General features: G+C 44.7%; 1 protein-coding gene across 1 annotated transcript in view; it reads right to left on the bottom strand.

Moving 5' to 3' along the window:
- Positions 1 to 15287, bottom strand: part of HAL (histidine ammonia-lyase) — a 269994-nt gene that overhangs the window by 125469 nt on the left and 129238 nt on the right. The window lies entirely within an intron of this gene.

Raw genomic sequence — 15287 nt, 5'->3', positions numbered from 1 at the left:
TGCAACTGGTGCTCATGTAAAGCGCTCTGATACCCGATACCTTCGGGTTATGTTCGCACTATATAAAACTCCCAAAAAAAAAAGATAAAAGAAAAAATATTACTGAAAAAGAGGGTCCATTGAGTTTTCCCCAGGTATGGTATTTTTGAATTTGGAATTATTAAAAAGTTGAAGGAGAAGCTTTACAATATGAAGCACTGAATATGTGGGAGATGGTAGAACGAGACCCGGAAAGAGAGACATATCAGAAAAAGACTGGAAGAGCAGGGTATATTTATGCAGATGCTCGATGGGATGAAGCACGACAGAGATCGATAAAAGACGTAGTCGAGGGAACTAGACTATACCCAGCTATTACCACTGAGAAACACGAGAAATTAAAAAAAGAATAAGACACAAGAAAAAGAAAATTTATAAGAGGAGAAGATGGAGACAGATATTTATTCAGGAGTTGAATATTGGAAGAAATGTTAGCCACGTGTCCACCACCTTATGTGACCCCACCTACCACTAGTACAGAAAATAGTGCACCTACTGCCCTGTTGAACCAAGTATAATGCAGGTTGAGAGACCTTTTCAACACACCAGTTTTCCCCACCACCTGTTGTGCAGACACCAACTGTGATTACACCTGGTGTTATTGCTTCAATTATGACTGTTCAGGTACAATTACCACAAATTGTAACAGTACAGACTGGGGGGCTAGACCAATTGCGACTGCCCCAATGAACATTGTCCCACCTTCAGCAGCTCAAGGAGCTGTAGGATGAGTCACTGCATCAGGGTTTCTCCAGACATCTCAAAATTCAGAGACTGATGCATGGAAACCACCACCAAATGATTCAATCATTGAGAGAAGGGGGAAGGATTGCGTTTACAACACCGATAGTCCAGGGAGAGGCAAACGTATTTGAGGATGGAACGTTTTCACCACGGTTTGAGGAAGCTGGAAGTCTTAGAAAGACTGTAAGTGCAGAATGCCAAATGACCGCAGAACCTGAAAATGAGAGACCACTGAATGTTTCAAGACTAGAGGTGGAATTAGAGGAAATCATTAGGGGATGTCTGGAACTTGAACATTTGAACCAGTATCATGAGAAAGAATGATTTACCGGAGGAAGCAAATTACAAGACGTGCAGCGATCACTAATGATAAATTGACTGATTTAGCCCAAAATTATGATGTTGACCTTTCAATTAGATAATGGAGCAATTGAGATAATGCGTTCTTAAGGAATGTGTTTACACATAAGTGAATTAGTAAAATGCATCCCTAAATGGAGAGATTTTGAGAGCTTAGAAATTAAATGGTCCAAAAGCATGAAAAAAAAAAGAAACAGACAGAAGTAGTTCGGGGAAATAAAAAGTCCTTGACAGGTTCACAAGATGAGGAAGAAGCTTTGGCTTATCCATTGAGAGAGATAGCGGGTGGAGTGTATGTCCATGTACCATGGAGCAGAGGTGATCTTGCAGCTTTTACGAATAATTTTCCAAAGTTGAGAGACAAGCCTGTGCGGTGGTACACACAGGGTGACAGATTTATCAAATTGTGTTGTGGATTGATTTGACTACGTTCTCTGACATTGTAGTGCTAAATGATTTGTGGGCTAAATATAAAGTTGTTGTTCAATGGCCACATGAAGAGCCAACAAGAGAGGTTCACACTAACAAACCATCACTTATAGTCATGTAAAAATATTAAGCAGTGATTACTTTCCTGAAAGGCATTGTACCTCTGAAAGACATTGATTGGGTAAAAATCAAAAGAACCAAAACAAATCAGTGCATGATTACAATGAGCGATTGCTACTGGTGCTTCAACAACACAGTGGGAGAGAGCATTCCAACCTGTGTGATAGGAGATTTAGTATCGCAGTTTGTTATTGGGTTGAGACCAGAAATTAGTAAGCACATCCAACACAGTGTAATCTGCTGGCAGACTAAATTTCTGGATGAAATTCTGAGAAATGCCAAATATTGTAGAGATGAACAAGAAGTGAAGGAGAGAAAACTTCATGTGAGCCCAGATGAAGTTTGCTCATAGAGGTTTTCAGAACCAACACATTGCAGGAAAACAAGGTGGTTTCAACGGTGCTGGTATACAGGAAGGAATACAAGGTATTTAAGGAGGATATGGTAAAGGTATTCCATTTGATCCAAATTCTGGTTTGGATATTGCAACTCTGAAGAAAATTACTCCTTGCTACTACTGTAACAAGACCAGGCACTGGAAGAGAGAGTGTAGATTTAATCCCGATAGAGTAAAAGGAAATTTGCAAATGCAGGGAGGAGATTAAAAGTAAATGCAAAATGTACCAGTTCAGAAGATCCAAGTGTCAATGCAGAAACAGGTCCAGATGATGCAAATTCCACATGTTCAAGTCTCACTAAATATGGGAAACCCTAAATTAATTTGAATCAGTTGCCTAAAGCAAAATTTGAACCCATTTCAGAACCCATTTCAACAGTTTCCTGTATTTGATAAAGATGGCTTTGGCTGTGACAATTCTCAATGACAGTGCCTGAGGGGGAGGAATATAGCATTCTTGGTGCAGTCTTAAAGTTAGACCAGAGTGGTTCATTCATAGAAGGTGAGGTGAATGACCACCAAGTATCCTTTTTGATTGATACTGGCTCTACCCGATCCACTGTAAGAACAGTGGAATTCCCAGACCTACATCTCCCGGGACAGAAGATACGAGTTGCAGGAGCTTCAAATGCACAGATCACAAACCCAGTTTCAGAGGAAGTTCCTGTATAAATAGATTAATTTAGGGAAAAGCACGAATTCGTAATTTGTGATTCAAATCCGTAAACCTGTTAGGGAGAGATTTGTTGTCTAAGTTAAATTGCACAATTTACTGTACACTGGATGGTGTTGAGTTCCAGACCCATGATAAGGACTTTGTTTAAAATTGTCCGACAAGATTGTTCCCAGTGAGAAAAATTGAAGAGTTTCCTAGTTTTGAAAGTAACCGTGAACCCACCTAGACATATGAGACTTCACAGGGAAAGGTATAGTACTAATCAAAGGTGTAGAACTAGTCAGTCACATTAAAACAAAACGCAGTGTATCCAAGAACACCACCATATAATTTGGCACCAGAAACAGGGTAGGAATAACACCCATAATTGAAGTCATGCTGAGCAAATGGATTTTGAGGGAATTGGTTGGAAGTTCATGTAACTCTCTGATCATGGGTTCACAGAAGCCCCATGGTAAATATCGGATTCTGCAAGATCTCCGAAGAATTAACAGTATTGCTGTTCCATGTTGTCCGTGGTACTGAATACAACCACTATACTTTTTCTGATCTTGCAGAGTGGTTCACAGTTATTTATTTTTGTCAGGCTTTCCTCTCAGTGCTATTGCATGAAGATAGGCAATACCCTTTTTCCTTTATCTTTCAGCAGAGAGTTTTGGCATGGTGCCAAGTTCCACAAGGGTTTACAAAGATTCCTTTAATCTTTAACCAAATCTTGAAAAAGAATCTGGAGTCATTACAGATGTCCTACAATTCAATTATTGTGCTATATATGGATGACCTACTTGTGGCACCAGGAACACTAGAAGCTTGTAATCAGGATATGATTGCACTTCTAAATCCCTAAGTACCCCCAAGTAAATTGCAATACTGTCAAAAAGTAGTTCAGTACCTGGGACATAACACTGAGAAAGGAGCAAGAAAAGTGTCACCAGAAAGGGTTCAAACAGACCACCCCAAACACAGTGAGAAGTCAGGATGTTCTTGAGAATGTCAAGCTCCTGTAGGCAGTGGATACCAAACCTTTCCCTAGTGGCTAATTCTTCCCTGAGGCCGACACACAAAGATGTGCCTGATCAGCTTCCAATGGACAACAATTGTTTGAAAGATTTACTAGAGCTGAGATAAAGCCTGTCGTGCCATGGCACTAGGAATACATGATTATAGTAAGATGTTTACATTGTTTTGCAGTGAGATGGAGGACTGCACTCTCTCAGTGCTTACTCAGATGCATGGAGATGCTCAAAAGCCTATAGCTTGCTTCGACAACCTCTTGACCCCGTAGCCGCATGACTGCCCGTCTGACTTAAAGTGCTTGCAGCGATTGGAGTTCGCATTGAAATGAGCGAGAGCATAGTGATGGTACCTCCTTTAACTATTATGGTCCCACACTCTGTAGAGATATTGCTTACGCAAACAAAAACCCTGTACATGGCTCACAATAGACTTACAAAGTGCAAGCACCAGATACTAGCAGCCAAAAACGAGAGTTTAAACCATTGTCAGACTTTGAATCCATCAAACTGGTTGCCCATGAATGAAAATGCTTGTGATGAAGTTGAACAGGATTGCATAGATGTCACGGATTGATGCACAAAGCCAAGACACGACATTAAAGAGAAACCTTTGAATGAGTCTGATTATGTATTTTTTGTTGATGGCTCACGCTCAAGAAACGATGAAGGTATCCTAAGTGCAGCTAATGCGGTCTGCACAATTAATGACCTCAGCACAAGTTGCAGAATTAATTGCCCTTACTAGAGCTTGCATGTCGAAAGCCCAATTAAGAGTAACTATATTTACAGATAGTATGGCTTTGGTGTTGTCCATGACTTTGTGCAATTGTGGTCACAGAGAGGCTTGCTTTAGGTCCTCTTCTGATACGTCATTCACAATGGCAAACATGTAAGGAACCTTTAATGTAACAGCATCAGCAAAGACAGAGGTTCTGGGTGAAGGAACAAGCACACAAACAAGAAAAGTTGCCCGCAACGTTAAATGACATTGAAACTATGGTCAAAGGAGATTGAAAACAAGCATGTCAGCTGATCGAATGCCACTGACTATCACTGAGGAGACAAGAGCCGATCAGTGGAAGTGACACAGAGGAAGAGCAACAAAGTTTGAGAAGATCAAAAAGAGCGAGAGTGCATTGTCGAAGGTATTCTGCACCTAAATGGACTTACTACGTGGATCAGGTACTGAATGTTTCATTGAATGAACTGTGTGACATAAAATCTGCATTGTTTAAACTTCATGATATCCCTTTGATAGAATCCGGATAAAGGGGTTTGATAAAGATTTGTAGAAAATATTGAGAAACATATTAAAGAGTGATATTGCTACAAAGTGCCAAAATACAGAAAATAAATATTCGTTTTTTTGTTTTTAGAAGATTTATCTTGGCCCAAGGTTGTGGTAGAAGAGTAGGGATAACATTTTAGAAGAACATGGATTAGGGCTAAGGTTGTCTATAAGAAGATTTTGAATTTAAAGAGACTATGTGAAGGGAGACTTTTTAAATACACAATTTGCAAGACATTTTGGAGAAAACTCTGAATCGAACTGTTCAGCTATATCTGTACACCTTGCTTAAACGATCTGATTACAGACAATCATGTGTTGCCTTAGAAGGAAAAGCAAGATTATTATGGTTACTTTTTTTGTAGTAACAGTAATAATGATTATAATAGTGTTAGTAGGGTTCTATTTCAAACCTTATAAAGAATTTAGGTCTACTAATGCAACTAAGACATTTACATACACAACAGATGAGGAGCAATTGAAAGCATCATTTACAAGCTGCAGGAGAGATGGTTATACAACTAACGTTTATTCTAGGTTAGTGCAAGAATACACACAGGTTATGAACGCAAAACACTTATGATTGTGCCCACTTACCATCATCATCATCATCAGCAGAAGAAGTTATTTACTACCGGATTCCCTTGTCGTGTGAGTCTCAGGTAGCATATTGCTTACATTTGCATATAGGTGAAGACATTTTGAATTTTTTTTTTCAAACTATGATTTAATACGTTCTAGAGCACCACTAGTGCAAAGCATGATTTTACACCCACAAGCAAAAGAAATGGACACATTTTGGTATTATTTATACTGTTTATGTTTAAAAACAAAGTCGAGGAAATGTATGGGGATCTGAACTCCAGCAATGTAGCTACTACTGGCCTTGGAAAGTGACAGGGCAATTCCTAATAGAAACGTCTTCTGTAATGTTCCTCCCATCACCTCAAAAGGACTAGTAGACCTTGTTAGACAAGCTAAATCATGAGCCCTCTCCAATCCCCCAGCGCCAAGAATCTTTCAAGATATAGCAAAGATGTCGTTACTCCATTAACGAATAGTTTCTTACCTGTCGGTGTAGTTTTGCAGCTTGAAGATCTTTCTGGATTCACTATGCTGTGCATTATTCCGCGATCTTGTGGTTGGGTCCGGATTCGTAGTCTTTTCTTTGTTTTTTGTTTTTTTTTTTGTAGCCCAGGTGGGCGTCGACGTACACCATTTGGTGCACCTCCCGTGACGTCGTCGTGCTTCCTGCGGAAGTCCCACCTTTGGGGCGCCATCTTCGGGTTCTTTTTTCCCTTCCTTTTTTTTTTTAACCCTAGGCGATTGATTAATCCTTCTTGTCCCTTTATCTGTATGTTTGTATTTCTTTGATCTTTTCCATTTCACCCCCTCTTCCTCCAGCCTCATCTTCCTGGCGGAGGTGGGTGGGTTCGCTAGTGAATCCAGAAAGATCTTCAAGCTGCAAAACTACACCGACAGGTAAGAAACTATTCGTTTTGCAGCGTGAATCTTTCTGGATTCACTATGCTGTGCATCGATTTTGTAGCGGTTTTCCTAGTTCTGTGGCGGCTGGGTGGTAGATGAGCGTTGGTCGTTGAAAATGTGCTGAAGCACCTTCTGTCCAACCTGTGCTTCCTTGTTCATCTGAATGTCTACGCAGTAGTGTTTCGTGAACGTGTGCACAGATGCCCAAGTTGCCGCGAGGCATATGTCCTGGATGGGCGTGTTCGCCAGGAAGGCCACGGTGGCCCCTTTCTTCCTTGTGGAGTGAGCCTGCGGCCCCTCCGCTAGCTCCTGTCCAGCCTGTTTGTGGCAGAATTGAATAGTGAGGGCAATCCACCTTGCGATGGTGCCCTTAGTCACTGGTCTACCCATGAAGCTAGTAGCAAAGGACACAAACAGCTGTTTCGACTTCCTGAGTTCTTTGGTTCTCTCAATGTAGTGCATCACCGCTCTTCTGGCATCGAGGGTGTGCAGTGCCTTTTCTGCGTTTGTAGTCGGGTTTTGGAAGAAACTTGGTATCTGGATAGTCTGATTTATGTGGAACGCCGACACTACCTTGGGCATGAAGTGTGGGTCCGTTCTCAGGACTATTCTATCTTTGTGAATCTGAATGTAGGGTTCCTGCAGCGTTAGTGCTTGAAGCTCGCTCACCCTGCGTAGTGAGGTTATGGCCACCAGAAAGGCTGTTTTCATAGTCAACATCTGCAGTGTGGCCTTGTGAATGGGTTCAAACGGTGCCTTCATGAGCTCCGTTGAGGACCACATTCAGATTCCATGCCGGCGGCGGCAACCTTTTCGGGGGGGCCATCCTTTTGGCTCCTTCCATGAATCTCCTCACCACCTGCGAGCTGAAGAAACTTCCACCTTTTTCACCTCTGGTGTAGGCCACGATGGCCGCTAGGTGTACCCTTAGTGAGCTCGAGCAGAGGTTACTCTTTAGAAGGTGTGTGAGGTACCTCAGTACTGTTGAGTCTCTTGTCATTCTGTTTTGCAGGCCCTTTTTCCGGCACCACACAGTGAACCTCTTCCATTTTGCGCTGTAGCATTTTCGTGTAGTTGGTTTCCTCGCCTCCCGTAGCACTCGCATCGTGCTCGGCGGCAATCTTAAGTGTGCGAACTCTAGGTCTTCAGGAGCCATGCCGCCAGGTTGAGGGTCTCTGGCTCTGGGTGCAGGACCTCTCCGTTTTGCATTGAGAGCAGGTCCTTCCTCCTCTCGAACCTGTATGGGTCGCCTTGTGCCATTTCCTGAATTTGTGAGAACCATGTCTGCCTCGCCCACTGTGGAGCCACCAGGATCAGGGTCATGTTGCTGGTTCTGCACTTGTCGAGCACTCTGTGCAACAGGGGTATCGGTGGAAAGGCGTAGGCAAATGTCCTCGACCAGCTTATCCATAGGGCATTTCCCTCGGATTGCTGATCTGGTTGCCTGGACGCGAAGCTTTGGCATTTTGCATTGTGGCGTGTTGCAAAAAGGTCTATTGTGGGAGTCCCCATCTCCGGAAGAGTTTCTCCGTTTCCTGGCCATTGAGCTCCCACTCGTGTGATGCTGAGGTCTGCCTGCTTAGCCAGTCTGCCTCCACATTGTCCTTCCCCGGTAGGTGAATTGCCAGTAGATCTATCCTGAGAGGTATGGCCCATCTCCAAATCTCCTGAGCTAGGGATGAGAGCGGGAACGACTGTGTCCCCCCTTGTTTGTTGATGTAGAACATCGCCGTGGTGTTGTCTGTTTGGACCAACACCCTCTTGTTGAACAGGTGCCTCTGGAATGCCTTCAGGGCTAGCAGGATTGTTTTCAACTCGAGGTAGTTGATATGGCGGACCGCATCTGCTGGGGCCCATAGACACCTCACTCTGAGGTTGTCCATGTGCGCTCCCCATCCCTTCTGCGATGCGTCCGTGGTAATGGTCACTGTTGGGATTGGTGGTGTCAGGCTTCTCCCTGCTGTTATGTTGTCTCTGTTCCACCAAGTTATCTCCTCCTGCACTGCGTGCGTAACAACCACTAGATCCTCCCAACTTCCGTTTGCTTGTGACCATTGTTGTTGTAGCCATTCCTGGAATGGTCTCATGTGCAGGCGTACATTCGGCACCAGCTGGATACAGGACGCCATCATCCCCATCATCTTGCTCACAGCCCTCACTGTCAGAGCTCGCCCCTTCTGGTAGAGCTTCGCCTCCTTCAGTAGAGCCTCTGTCCTCCTCTCGCTGGGCACTACTGTACTGTTGCGGAAGTTGATCTTTGCCCCCAGGAAAATCTTCACCTGCTCCGGTTCCATCGATGATTTTCCCCAGTGGATCGAGAATCCCAGATTTGTGAGGGTGTCTGTTACGCGTTTTGCGTGCCTCTCGCACTTTCCGCGTGAGTTTGCCTTGACCAGCCAGTCGTCCAAGTAGGGGTAGACATGTATTCCCTGCCTTCGTAGGTGCGCCGCTACCGCCGACAGGCATTTTGTAAAGACCCTTGGTGCTGATTTTAATCCGAAGGCCAGGGTCGTGAACTGGTAGTGTTCTTGTTCGATGTTGAATCTTAGAAGGCCCTTGTGCCTTTTGTTTATTGGGATGTGAAGATAGGCATCCTTGAGGTCCACGGTGACCATGAAGTCCCCTTCTCTTATCTGTGGCAGAACCTCCTGCAGTGAAGTCATTTTGAACCTTTGCGTTCTGATGAACTTGTTTAGGTAACGGAGGTCTAGTATGGGTCTGAGGTCTCCGTCTACCTTCGGAACCACGAAGTAGTTTGAGTAGACCCCTTTGTTGCGTTCTCTGAACGGCACTGTCTCTATGGCTCCCTTTTGCAGGAGTTTCCGCGTTTCTTCTCTGAGTATTGCCAGTTCTTGGGCCGATCTCAGTCTTCCCCTTGGTTTCCTGTTTGGAGGTCTTTTCTCCAAATCTGCGCAGTACCCGTACTGCACAACGTTCCGTATCCACTTGTCTGTGGTTATACGCCGCCACTCCTGAAGGTAGAACCTCAGTCTCCCGCCTACTGGTGTCGTATGCTCGTAGGCTCTTGAATTTTCTCTTCCCCCTGATGACACTTTTCTGCGCCTCACCCTTGGGGTCCTGACGAGGGTAGGCGTCCTCTTGCGTGCTGAGTCACTTCGTCGAGGGCTGTTCGCCCCCTCTCCTCCTTTGGCCACGTCCGTTCCCTCTCCCGCGAAAGGACTGGCCCCGAGGTTCATATTGCCAGTTTTGCTTCTGCTGACCTTGTCCGTGACCTTCACCCTGCTGACTTTGTTGGAACGCCTGGTGCGACGTCCCCTGCTGGCTTCCTCCCCTACCGTAGGGTCTTCTCGAGGGATTTCCTCGCCTCATTCCCCTCAGCTGTAGGGCCCCCATGGACCTCGCCGTCTCGTTTTCTTTTTTCAGCTGGGTGAGCTTGTCGTCCACTGTTGCTCTGAACAGTGTCTCTCCATTGAAGGGGGTGCCAAGGATGTTGTTCTGCACTTCCGGTTTGAATCCCGAGATTCTTAGCCATGCATGCCTCCTCTCTGTGACCCCTATGGCCATGAGTCTTGCTGAAGTCTCTGCCCCATCCAACGCCGTCTTTATACAGGAGTTGGCGATGTTTTTGCCTTCATCTATCAGGTGAGAGGCTCTCTGCCGGTATTCTTCGGGGAGGTGCTTTACTAACTCCCCCATCTCATCCCAGTGCTGGTATTGGTGTCTATTGAGGAGTGCATTTGAATTCGCCATGCGCCAGTGCATTGCGGCGTTCCTCTCGACCTTTCTTCCTGTGAGGTCAATCCTCCTGCTCTCCTTATCCGGGGGTGGGCCCGAAGTTGCTGGTACGTTGGCCCTTCTCCTGGCCGTGGAGGCTATGATGGAGTCCGCGGTCACGCTACCCTTGATGTAAGGGGGGTCCAGGGAGGAGTGCTTATATTTCTTCTCTGTCCTGGGCGTGATCGACCGGCAGGTCGCAGGTTCCTTGAAGGCTTCTCTCCCCTGATTCATCACGCTTTGTAGCATGGGGAGGAACTGTCTCCTTGTCTGGATGGGGAGCAGTGTCTCGACGAGAAAATCGGCTTTCGGTTTCTCCTCGTCGAGTTTGACGCCGAAGGCCATTGCTGCGCTCCTGACCACCATATTGTAGACCCCGATGTCGTCGGGTGGCGAAGGCCTCGAAGGGTACGTGTCCACGGGCTCCTCCGGGTTTTCGGTGTCGAGATCGTGCCATTCGACGTCGTTGCTGGTAGATGCCGCCGATTCGTAGAACGACCGTTGGTCTTCTTTCTCGGCTTCTCCCTCATAATAGGGCTCTTCTTCCTCTTCGAGTTCTCTTGTCAGCCCTTCGGCGTCGAACTCGTCTTCGACCTCACCGACGTCCGCTGATGAAACCGTTGGAATCTTGAATTCCTTCATTCTGGCGTCGAACTCCTTCTTTCTTTGAAGGATGTTCTCCATTTCGGCCTCGAGCCGCCTCTTCTTTTTCTCCATCTCGGAGATGCTTTCGGCGTCGACCGCGGGTCTTTTCGATGAAACTTGCGTCGACGTCGAACGTTCTTTCTGCGTCGAACGGCCCGTTTCATGGGATGCTTTCGACGACCCTTGCCTTTCGGCGTCTTTCGGCACCAGGGAGTCCTTATCTAAGGATCCGCTCGGCCTCTTGTCCGTGGTTCCCCCTTTGGACGTCGAAGTTTTCGGCGCCGGGGCTCCCTTCGTGGACTTAGACTCAGATTTTCTCGAGTCACCCTCGTGTTGTCGAGGTACTTTCTGTTTTGCGCTCGACGATTCTCTTACCTCGTCTTCTTTTTTCTTGTCGGTCTCTACGACCGTGAAGTTTTCGGCTGTCTCGGCGTCGTTGTCCTCGTCGTCCGAGGAGAGGCCCAGAGCGTAGAGCGTCGGGGGCTTCCCCTTGCCATCCATGCTGGCGTTGGCCCTTCTCTGCCGCTCTCTCACCCTGAGTGTCTTCGGCGCGAAGGCTGAGCAGGCGTTGCAGTCGATACTCTGGTGATCGACCGGTAGGCAGAGGTTGCAGAACGGATGCTGGTCTTTCTGCGCGAACTTGTGGTGGCAGTTTGGGCAGAACTTGAATGGCGTCTTGTCCATTGCGCTCAGGGTCTCTGAGCGTGCATTCTCCAAGGCCGTCGAAGAAAAAGGGCGCTGGTCCTCTTTTCTTCGCGCTCCTGATGAAATCTTTTCCTTTCCTGATATCTTCTAGTGTTTCTATCGACGAAACTCGCTTTTCTTCCTTCTTCCTTCGAGTGTAATTCTGGAGCTTCCCGATGACGATCCAGACCCAACGGCGGAAAAAAGAATCTGAAGATGGCGCCCCAAAGGTGGGACTTCCGCAGGAAGCACGACGACGTCACGGAAGGTGCACCAAATGGTGTACGTCGACGCCCACCTGGGCTACAAAAAAAAAAAAAAAAAAAAAAAAAAAAAAAAAGACTACGAATCCGGACCCAACCACAAGATCGCGGAATAATGCACAGCATAGTGAATCCAGAAAGATTCACGCTGCAAAACCATAGTTCTGAATAGCATCATTAGATCAGGCCATTTCTCTCCTGAATGGAGAAGGCCTCCATCCTCCCTCTGCTAAAGAAATCTTCCTTGAATTCAAATGAGATGAAGAATTATCGTCCCATATCCTGCTTCCCCTTTTCTGCAAAAATTCTCGAGAAGCACAAGAACATCGCAACAGAGGAGTGAAGGAGCATTGTTGACAACAGGCGGAAGGTTGCGATGATCCTCTTGGATATATGTGCAGCCTTTGACACCGTGAGCCACTATGTTCTACCGGAATGTCTTGTGAAGATTGGAATCAGTGGTTCAGTTATCGATCTTATATGCTCCTATCTTTTGGACAGGGAACAATCTGTTGCACTGGGGGATTTTGTGTCCAAGCCTTTCCCAATGCTGAGCCCCACACTCTTCAATGTTTATGTGGCCCCTCTGATCAGGTTAATCCGTACATTTGGCTTCTCATTGGTTGCATAGGCAGATGGAACTCAAATTGTTGTGTCAATCTCTGGTAGTGTAACTGAGATTAACAGCTGTATGGGCACAGTGGTTGAGTGAATGAACAACAACATTCAAGTTCAATTCATATAAAACAGAGGTTCATCTTTTTGGTAGGGACACTACCTTCTGGGACCAATCTTGGTGGCCTCAGACTCTGGGCCTCCCTCGCACTTTGATATCCTGTTAGGAATCTGGGGGTCATGTTTGATTCCAGCCTCACTTTCAATGCTCATATCAACAAGCTTACCTCATCCGGTTTCTATTTATTGTGCACTTTAAGAAAAGTTCGCCCCTTCACACCATATGATCTGCTGAAATCTGTGGTTACAGCTTTGGTCTTATACAAGCTGGACTAAGAAACTTCAAACTCTGCAGAATGCCACAGCCCGACTCCTTGGGAAGGTCTCAAAGTTTGTGCCAGTTTCAAAGGTTCTGGTGGAGCTCCATTGGCTCCCTGTAAAGAATAGAATTGCTTTTAAGGCATTTTGCTTGGCACATGGGGCTCTGCATGGCAGAGGTCTTGACTACCTAAAGAGGAACTTCTCGCCCCAGAAGAACCTTGCATTCAGTTACCTAGAGAACAGTCAATGCACCTAAAATTAAGAGAATCACAAGGGGTGGCAGACTTTTTGTCCACATCATGTGCCAACTTTGGAATAATCAACTGGTACATCCCAGGCGTCAAGCCAACTTGTTCAGTTTCAGGAAACACCTTAAGACCTAGTGTTTTTCTTGCCCCTGGTGATTTGCTGTGTTGTATGCTCTTGCCTTAATGATTATGTTTAGCAGATACCAGCGCCAAGACACTCCTGGGCATTTCTGCATTATATAAAAGTATTCATTCATTATATGCCTGTATTCAGATCAAAAATACTTTATTTATACAATCAAGACCATTAAAGTGCAAAGTGCCAAGTACAGTTAAAAGAATGATTAATACCTCGTTTTACAGTTTTATGTAGATGATTAGCAAAAAGATCAACTTGTCAATCATACAGGTTCAATCAATGCAAGTAAAGTGAATATTCAAAAATACATTTCGATAAGCAGCTTATGACTTAGTAATGTGGACATTGCATAGTTTTATTATGCTGATCAGATTACAGCCATGTGGTTTAAGACTAAACATAATTCTTTGAAAGTAGACCATGTAAAAGTTACGTATTTCTGTTCCTGCTGCATTGATAGATATCTTTGATATTGAAATATGCAGTGTATCACTTTCATAGCTATGTGAAAGGTATCTTTGGCTCTTAGGAAGTTCGCAACTAGGCTGCTGCTTCTTTTAAGGTTCTGAATTTTTTCTTATATGCCAATAGATAGTGTTAAAGCTTACCAAAGCAACCTAACCAGTTTAATGAGACCTATAGACCTTTAGAGAAAGTCTTTATTAAGGTGTTAAATGGAAGGAACATTAACATTTCGAATCAGGTTAGATAAAATGAGGTGTTAAAAAATGTTTGGAAGAAAGAAGACACATTTAAACAGAAAACGGTTTACCTTAAGCTGAATTAGACAGAAGTCAAAAATGGAACAATTGTGTTTTCAAAAGAATAACACACAGTACAACCAGACACATTAGGAACATACATTCAAATTAATGAGGGGCACATGGCAAATTTTACAAGGAAAGAAACAGCAATTCCAGGAGTTTATTTTGTTTCGCGGACAAGATACACACTTCCAGTTCCCTGATAATGGGAAGGGTTTTTGCTATTTAGCTACATTGTTTCCTAAGATATATCATGTATATAGTATAGAAGCATTACCAATGACACGATCACACAGACACACAAGTGCAGAAGATGGAATCCAGTTATTGGGAAACATTTTTGGTGCAATAATACCATGAGTAAGAGTCATATTGAAAGAGGAAAAGATTTTTAAAAAAACTGTCAACAATTGTTAATGAGCTGGCAACGAGTACTTCTGGAGCTTTACTGGTAGTAAACATTGAATTAGTAGCTTAAAGGTCCATGGATTTGCAAAACAGATTTTTACATTGGACATTTTACTTGCAGAGAAAGGCAGAGTCTGCAAGATGCGGCAAATTCAGCATTGTTGTTCTTACAAATCAGACAAAAGCAAGAAAATTCAAGGGCTTTGTTTACTCTTTCTATTTGCATTATACAAAGACGGTAGAAGGAAGAGCAGGGGGATGAGTAAAAGAATAGAAAAGGAACTAACATTAAATGAATGTATTAAATGACGAATATGAAAAATCATTACAATTTAAAAGTTTAAAAACAAACAGACAAGACTCAACTGATGAGGAGAATATCCTTTGAGTGAAATTACACGCATAAGTGTGATGATTGCACAAGCACTAGATAAGCTGTTAACTATTTACAGTTTACTGTTGGGAAAGGTTAATGTTTTCACTCAGCAAGCTATGACTCATTACATGATTTGTGACGTCAACAGTTGTAAAGCATTGGCGTAACGAGAGTTGAGGGGGCCCCCCTGCAAGGTACATGGAGGGCAACCCGCTGCGAATTGAATACGGAGCTCTCAGGCCTGAATGCTGTGCAGAGGAGGGCCCCCTGTAGTTTGGGGGCCGCCCCCGCCCCGCGGGGATGCAGGGGCCTGTGTTAGGCCACTGTTGTAAAGTATTTCTGCATGCCATTCCAAGTTGCAACAGGAGCCGAACACCAACTTTCCCTTGCAACGTTAAATTTGTGAACTGCGATTCATAATTGTAATTACAAATCACAATGCAAACTTATGTGCATTGATGCAGCTGCACAG

This window comes from Triturus cristatus, chromosome 4_1 (assembly GCF_964204655.1).
Source record: "Triturus cristatus chromosome 4_1, aTriCri1.1, whole genome shotgun sequence".
Taxonomy (NCBI): domain Eukaryota; kingdom Metazoa; phylum Chordata; class Amphibia; order Caudata; family Salamandridae; genus Triturus; species Triturus cristatus.
Note: the sequence above shows the minus strand (reverse complement) of the source record. Positions and strands in the feature narration are given on the sequence as shown.